Here is an 8,759-nt window from a genome sequence, read left to right on the forward strand (position 1 = left end):
TTCACGTTTCCATCTTTGTTTGGAGAAGACCTAGCCTTTTAGCTGGATCAGCCTTGCCTGAGCAGCTGGCAAGCTCTCTGCAACTCCTTTCGAAATGCCCCTGAATGAGAATTGTGTAACTTGGTATTCGGGTCCACTTTCCCAGAGCCGTGCCCTTTGCCGGCATGCCGGTGTCACTGGTTATCAGCATATCACTCCGTTTAACCCTTTCCCCTGGAGCCCAGGGCAAGCCTACGCAGGGTAGCACTTCTCCAAGCCCTCTGCAGAGGTATTCAGCTCTAAAGGGGCTTTGGGAAAGCCCAGATTAGTAGGTATTTTTTATTGATGTGTGCCATAGTGGAGCACAAGAGCTGACAGACAGACCTGCTTCCTATTCTGCCAAGCAAACAGACTTTGTTCCCCGGAGGAGGATTGAGGAGCGGGAGAAATCATCCAGTAAATCCTTTGCAGTAGGCAGCCGGACTGGTAAGTTCAGGGTAATTTTGCATTTGACACACGCAGTCAGTCTGAGCAGAGTGCTGGTTCCAGAATTGAGGGCTTGGGTTTGCTATCAAAGTGGTTTTGATACAGCTTTTCCATTAAAAGCTCATATGTCTCCACAGGGTAGACTTTATCCTGAGACGACCAATGCAGAATATCAGAAATCCTGAAAAAAACTTACTGCATAAGTGTAGTTTGGTTAGTTTCAAGCATTAAATTCTGGTCTCAGAACTAATAACAAGGCTGCAAAATTTGCAAGAATTGCAGGCACCGAAAGACAGAAATATAATTAGGACCTGCCTGCGTATGACTTACAAATTGTGACCGGTATTGTGTCTTGGTATGTGAATTTTATGAAACCATCAGTGTGGTGGTTTCCAAAAAGCCTCTCTGACCCCATGGTTGTGTCTTTGTCTTCTTGCTTCCTTAGCTGAAACCCCGAGGAGACACCTGGAGAAACACTACACCAGCGAGCTGATAGAGAAGTCCTCTTGGCACCTTAGCCCCTAGCCATTCAGATGTCAGCTTTGGATACAGAAGTGGCTGCTGCCTAAAACAAGCAGGTTTTCTGAAATCTTCTGAGGTAAGTGGTGGTTGTCAGAGCTGCAGTGCCTCACCATTTGAAACACATGAAGCTTTGTGAGATCTGTGGAAAAACGTGGAATGATTGCTTGTCTTTAATGAGAACTGAGTCAAGCCTTAGACTGAGTCCCAGCTGACTCAAGCCTGACATTATTAGAGGTTGGTAGGCATTATTATAGATAAATAGATGAAGTTTCTTATGATATTTCAAGAAAGAAATAAAAGTTGGAAGAAGTTCTAATTCAAGTTCAATTACTTTATTCTGTTTTTCTACCTCCACCTACCAATCTGGCCTTATGCTTTTCAATTTCTTAGTAATTTCATCTGTTTTTAAGAGGAAGAGAGTTTTTGGGGAAATGGTCCCCACTTCTTCCTTCTAAAAAGCTCTAGGCAGGCGACACACATTTGTCTAGTTCACATGAAGAAAAGCATTTAAAAATAAATTTCCAACAAAAGCCACTGCTATTGTTGTAACTTAATATTTGCAGAGAAAATCCAATTATGGCCAAGGAGTGGATTAGTCCTGTCTTCTTTTTTTTTTTTTTTTAATCCCCAGTTTGTCTGATAAAGATAGATATAACTATAGGGCAGTGCTTTGTGAGTTAGTTAAAAGGAAGACAACACCATTTTGTTCTGCTGTGAAATGAATGGTTTGGGTCGAACAGGTTGTGTGGTAGAGCTGTGCTAACAGGTCATCTTCCAAATACGTAGATTGATGTTAGCTTGTTGAAAATCAAATCTCTGCTATCTTCCCATTATGAACATTCAAGCGGACGTACCAGTACGTTGTACCTCTCGGGAGTCTCGTGAGCTGTGACGTGCATGAAAATAGCTTGGCGAGCTTACAGCTAACGCTGTTCTTGCAAGTTCTTGCATCTTGGATGTCAGAGTCGAGCCATCCTGCTACGGAAGATACCTGTGGTTTTAGACTGGGCAAGTAAGGTAGCAGCTGGAATTTATTTCCACGTTTTAAAAGTTATCCTCACGATCGTAAGGGTTGGGTTTGTCAAAATACATGCCAGGGACCAGGCAAATTACAAACTGGCTCTGAAACCTGGGACCAGAGAGGCAACACAAAGCTACTCCACAGGCTTGGGTAACAGGACTTCACCCTCTCTGCAGGATAGTGATCAGCAATGCGATGTAAATTACTGTAATTACTCTGTCACTAAAACATGTACACAATCAGGTCAATCTGGATTCCCTTCATCATGGTGTGCTACAGTATAATTAGGTGGCGATGCCTACAGGTACTAGAGTTTGCGGGAGGCCTACAAACGTTCGCAACTCGAGTCTTGCAAACGGAGTAGGCTCCAACCAATAACAGCCAAATTGTTAAGATTAAACTTCCCTGGTACTGCATCGTTAATCGGCTCAAGTAATTTGACTCACTGAGCATCCTGAAGGCACTGGGCTTTGTCCTGTTAGCAGTACCATTCTTGTTGAAGTAGGAAGCTATGTGGCCAAACTCAGTACAGATCGTACAGAAGGGGAATAAGGTATTTATTTACATTTTAAGCTGATTTTACCTGCCCGGACTCATTCTCTTATAGATTTCATTCACTCACCCTCACAAGCAATGAGACTTGGTTGTTCAAGTGGTCTGGCCCCAATCACTTCCGTGCAACATACACAACAAGGGATGATGGCTGTCAAATCTTCACTAAACCTCCCAGTTTTGGGACAGTTCTTTAATAATCTTTAAGAATCCGTAGGTCGTCTTGTGGTGGTCCTTTGCTGCAGTCTCTCCTCCTGCTAGGCTGCCAGGGGAAGGAGTGGGAGATGTGGTATGCTGCCATCCTCCTGTTATCAGAGAGGAGGGTCTTTCACGAATGAGTGGTGTGTGCTATGGTCTTATCGGTGTGCAGACCTTCTGGGCTTGACAAAAACAACATCATTGTCTCCAATTTTTTGCTGGGAATGGTGTCATTTGTTATGAATACAAGCCGTTCTTAACCCCCCTGCTCTGCTAGTTCTTCTGATGCTTACATAAATAGATTTTCATTCATACCAGTCCCAATATTTCTTCTACAAATCTCTGCGCTGATGACTGGTCCCTGCAGATCCCAGCTCTGGTTTTGAAGAGCCTCTCGGTCCTGCTCAGGACAACATACCAATGACAAACGGCCAAGACATCCCAGCAATTAGAATGAAAAAGAAATCCCTCACATTCCCCTCTGAAAGCAGCAGTAAAATCTCACATTTAAAAAGTAAAATTAATCCCAATTATTCATTGCCCATTATAATTCACATTGATCGAAAGTTGCCACCACCTCTTGACCAGCTGGCTCCTATTTTTATTTCACAGCAACGCGTCGCCTTCATCCAACAAGAAGAAAGGCGAAGCCTCTGGACCAACTCCATCCCATTCATCCCGCTCCGCACCACGGGACCTAGCCCTGAGCCGCAGCTGTGTGGGTGTTTTAGAGGGCTTGGACAGAGGTAAGGAGATGCTTTGGGGGAATATGGAAACTTGAAACACCTGCCTTTGTGGCTGGGTCTCCTGCTGTTGGCGGTCCGGCCAGAGTGTTCGTGGTGTGATGGGTACATCGTGTGGCCAGAAAGGAGAAGTGCAATTTCCAATTGACCTTTTTCTTGGGCTAAATCCTGCCACTCTGTCCAGCTGAGCAGCCAACTGGCAAAGAACTGAAATGGCCCAGCTGCTAGCAGTGGGGTTCATTGCTCTGCACTTCAATATTGACACTAAAATAGATGCCACTCTAGTTTTTTCTCTGTTCTTCATTAATCCTGCCTTACATGTTTCATTTGTCAGCTGCCTTGGGTGTGCTTAAGTCATATTTTCAGGTGCTTTTCCAAAATCAGGAAGAAAAAGAAGCAGCTACCTTTTTTAGGAAATCTCTAGTAATAGTGCAGTAGTAGCTCTGATGATCTAGAAGAGTGAGGGAAAGTTCGCAGGCTTTCGATGAGTCTTCTCATCGAAAGCTTTATAAAGAAGCTAAAGCAACATGGCTGAGTTTGAACCTGCTTATTTAGACATTACTAGAGCGACTGTCCAGCTGAACGACTGGATTCCTACCGTAGGTCCAGGACCGTAAGTAGTTGATTAGTGACACAAATGCTGGAACAAAGAAAAATCTACAGGTCCCAGCTGGAGGAGAAGGTCTGGGAACATGGAAAAGCGCAGGGCTGAAATTCATAGTAACATTGGAAAAACTGAGAGAAGGTTTGGGCAGGAGAGGCTGCAAAGAATTAATCTAGATGAGAGTAATTAACTGTACTAATACTGGTGGGAAACGGTAGATTAAGGAGCAGGATCAGGAAGTTACGGGCCGTCAGAAGCATGAGTGAAATGCCCTGCGCTGTGAATAAGGCAGATCCTATACCAGGGTGTGTAAACAGGAACGCAGCCTGGACTACCATACCAGTTTTGCCTGATCATAGCCAAGCCCGCGCTGGAGTTTTGGACCAAGTTTAGATGTTGAGCTTGAAAGAAACGTGGCCCAAAGAGTGAGAATCAAGAAGAGAACAAGGGGAACGGTCCAAGATGTGGAAATCCTGACCTCTGGGGAGAAGAAAAGGGTTGTTAGCCTCAAGAAGAGAAGGACCTCTCCCTGCAAACACCTTTCAGAGAGGGGTTAGGCAGAGCGAGCGCACAGCAAACAGAGTCCTGAGCAGTTTGTACAAAGACGGCTCCTGCCCGGAACCACGGGTGAGAGAGTTTGCCAGCCAGCCTGTCCTTAAGGAGCGAGGAATGCAGCGCTGTCGGATTGCAACATAGGTATTTTTATAAATCAGTGCCTGAGCAATTTTAACACAGGAAAGGAATAACGTCCATCACTTTGCTGTAGCCAACAGAAGCAAAGAAGGCTTGCGGCAGCTCCTTCCCACCTCGATGATAACACTGGAAGATAGGCAGGTGTACTAACGGGTAATATTACATGTAATATTAACTCTCTGGCTGTCTGAGGCACAGCATCAGAAATGGAATAATTTTCCAAACGCAGGCAAATCCTCCCCACAGATAATGCCATACTGCTGGCCAAAAGATGGCAAAGTGATTACAACCAGTTTTTCTTTTCACTGCAGTACTCTATTAATATTGCTAGCGATGCTCTGGGAGCAAATAGGTCAGGTCCAAGCCCTGCATTTGCTGACATCTCATCCATCCCAAACATTCGCATTGTGAGACTGAAATTTGATGCCGAAGATAGTGCAGATGCTACGGAAGAGCATATGGTGCACATCCAGGCTTCAGGATTCATCGCAGAGTGTTAACTATCTGGCTTGTAGTGTGAGACCGTTCAAGGTAGAAAGAAATTACAAATTGATGTGCCGAAAACTCTGGATAACAGCACATCATTGGTTATGGGCATATTAAAACTCAGGATACATAACAGCTGGTGTTCCTGATGGATACGGTTCTGTACAAAAACATGGATATTCCCACCAAGAAAGTAGAAGTTTTTGAAGAAAATGGAGTCTTCCTATCCCAGCTTCTCATATACTGGAAATGCACCACTTTCCAATCTGATCATCATAAGCCAGCTCTACTTCACGTCACAGATATGGGGCTCACTGCTGAAGTGCTGTCATCCACCGATTGGGTGAAATCATTTGTCTTTGCTGGAGAACCTTCTCGCTGAAAAACACAAATCTGAAAGAATCCTGAGGTCTCGAATCAGCATCCATCTTAGTCTTTGCCAGCCTTAAGTGACCTTGGGTGGGAGTTTGGCTGGACTTGATCCTATATTATAGATCAAATAAACTAGTTTCTCTTCAGCAAAGTTCCTAACAAAGAGGACCAGATGACAGCGGATGAAAACCGGTATCATTTCCCTGCAATTTTTAATTAATCTCTCCTTTAGATGACCAGTTTATTCCCCCCTTGTTTATTGACACCCTCTCAGCATGAGCCCAAGGAGAGGGGAAAAAATTTTGCGGCGCTCTGGCTGTTCTTGTAGACATCCTGGCACTCGTTTGATCAGAGGCGGAACAGGACGCGAACCTTTCCTGCCGGGGCTGAGACCGCAGCCGAGCGCTATTCAGCTCCGAGAACAATGTCTGGCAGCTTGCAAGTAATTTAAACCAGCTAAAAACAGCCGAGCCTGGGTATGAATCATGACCCAGCCGTGTTTGCTCCAGCCTTTCGACTCGCCTGAAATCAGCACGGCCTCTACTGGCAGGCAACTGGCTCCCTGGAGAATAAGCAATAAACAACATTTTTAAAGGACTTTTCTTTCACAAGGGCTTTGCCTGCGTGAATTCCAACAAAAAGCCGACTCTCAAAAGCGTGCATCTGAGGTCGGGGGATGTGCAGCCCTCCGGAAGACCTGCTGTAACATTCATCAAAGAAACCCCAAATATAGAAATATTATGCAGGAACAGAGATGATGTGGGCTTTTTCTTGGCTGTGAGTTCTTCTGAGAGCGCCGTACCATGTTATACCACGGCCTTACAGCTCCGTTTTTTGAAGCAGCCCTGAAAAAGATACTCCCACTCTGTTTCTCTAGAGAGAAAAAGCAAGATCCTCTGGGATTGATAAATGGGGCCAGTTCCACTGAGGTCAGTAGAATAAACCCGGGTCAGAGCAGCTGGGAATCTGGACCGTAATACATGGTGGGACAGAGCTGGAGCGTGCTGCGGGGCTGAGGAGTGCGGCCAGCGGACCGAAGCACTGGCCAGGGACTTGAGATACCTGTGTTGTTCCCCTCACCCTCCTGCCAGCCTGCTGAGCGAACCTGAGATGTCTTTGGTCCTTCATGGCCTAAATCTGGCAGCAATGTTGTTCATAACGTGCTTTATCAGATAACTGACCGCTAGGAAATCTCAGCATCATCTAAGAAATAAGCAGACAAAGACCAGAATCAGCCTATGGACGGAAACAAGGGAAAAGGTTTGTATTTCCTATGGGACACGGGCACATGTTGGGATATGGCTCCTCCATCCACCAAAGGCGGATGGGTACAAACCCCAGAGCAGCCCGCTTCAACGTGTGGCGGCGTGAGGACTCAACCCGGAAAGCTGCCCCAATGGCACAACCGGCATCCGACACCCGGCCCCTGGACACGCTCTGCGGCGAGGGAGGAAGGTCTTGCACCGGGACCTCCTTGCACCGGGACCTCCTTGCACCGGGACCTCCTTGTTGCGCTTGTAGGATGCTAAAATCCACTTGCCATTACAGGTACAGTCATGGCCCATGCAATACCATTTTTAGATGGTTTTCCACCCCAGAAACAGGGCGGTAATGCCCGGAGAGGAGCGGAGGCTGCCAGTGCACACCTTAGCCCCGGGAAGGCCAATAATTAGGATGAAAGGAAACACCCTAAAGTTGCAACAGGCTCCTCAAGGGCACTGGAGGTGATGCTGCTCCAGCAACGGCAGCACCCGCCGCTCCGGAGGGGCTCCTCAAGTCCACGGTGGCAGGCGGGGCTAATTTGCTCCACCCCGTTCTCGGCCAGGGGCCGGGAGCGGCGACGGGAGCCGGGCCGGGAGCGGGGCGGGGGCGGGGCGGCCGCTCCCCCGCCCGGCGCCGGGGGGGGCGCAGTCACGGCCGCGCCGCGGGACCCAGCGCCACGCTCCGCTCCTATTGGCTGCCGGGCCGCAAGGGCGCCCTTGGTGACGTAGCGATCCCCGCTCCCATTGGCTGGGACGCGGGGCGGGGGGCGTGGCGGCGGGGGCGGCCGTGGCCGCCGCTCGGTAGGTGCGGGCCGGGGCGCGGCGGCGGCGGTCCCCGGGGGCGGTGGGGGGGACCGAGGAGCAGCTCCGGGTGCTGCCGTGGGCGCCCGGGGGGCCGCGCTCGGAGGTCCCGGGGTGCGGCGGAGGGGGGAAGCGGGCGGCTTTCGCCTTGGAAGCCCGTCCCCGTTACCCGTGGCGCGTTGCAATCCGTGTCACCAGCAGTTCAGGGCATCCCCAGGGCGCGGTGCCCCCTCGGCTTTACCGCCTTTATTTCTTACTTTTTTGGTTAATCTGCCATTTTGTCAGCTGCGGAAAGGCTTTTCGGGCAGAAAGCATGCAAGAAAAGGAGCAAAAAATTATGAAAACTCAGATCCCGCAGGCCTAAAAGGCAAGAGCCGTGTGTTTTCTCCCCAAAACAGCCAAAAAAAGTCCCTCCCCAGCAAAAGAAAAAAAAAAAAAAATCCCTCCCCAGCAAAACCAGAGCTGGTGGGAGATGGAAACTTTATCAGCGTCAGCTGCTCCCGTTGGTCCACCAGCCAAGTGATACCCACGGGCGGTGGTGGGACGTCGCTCGTTGGGACAGAGCTGCTCTTGTCCGCTGGGTTTTGTGCAGCCCTTTGGCAGGCAGCTTGCTTCTGACGACGCGGAAAAGTTCAGGGATCGCTTTTCTTGAGAGATTCCCCGTGGACCTTCCCCTGTTTGAAAGGAATGAAACAGCCACTGTCTTCATCTGTTATCTACCAAAGGCGGTGGCGGGTACCGTTCCTCTGCCGCCGCGTTGCTGGTGAGATAATTGAGGGCTCGGGTGTAGCCGGGATTTCTGGCTGTTTTCCTGTGGTTTTAAGGCCAGTGGAAAGTTTCCACCGTGCCTAAAGCTGTGGTCGTACGGCCCTCTTCATAGCCGTGTCAGTCCTGCCCAAGGATTTGGGCGTCCTTCTTCCCGTCGTGAGGGTTAATCTTGACGTGTCGCCGCCACCAGCAAGCCGACCTCTGAATTTTTGCAGTTTTGTTGGAAAATGGTGAGAAACCTGATTTTCTAGACGCTCTTGCAGTCGGGAGTT

The sequence above is a fragment of the Calonectris borealis genome, chromosome 3 (assembly GCF_964195595.1).
Source record: "Calonectris borealis chromosome 3, bCalBor7.hap1.2, whole genome shotgun sequence".
Classification (NCBI taxonomy): domain Eukaryota; kingdom Metazoa; phylum Chordata; class Aves; order Procellariiformes; family Procellariidae; genus Calonectris; species Calonectris borealis.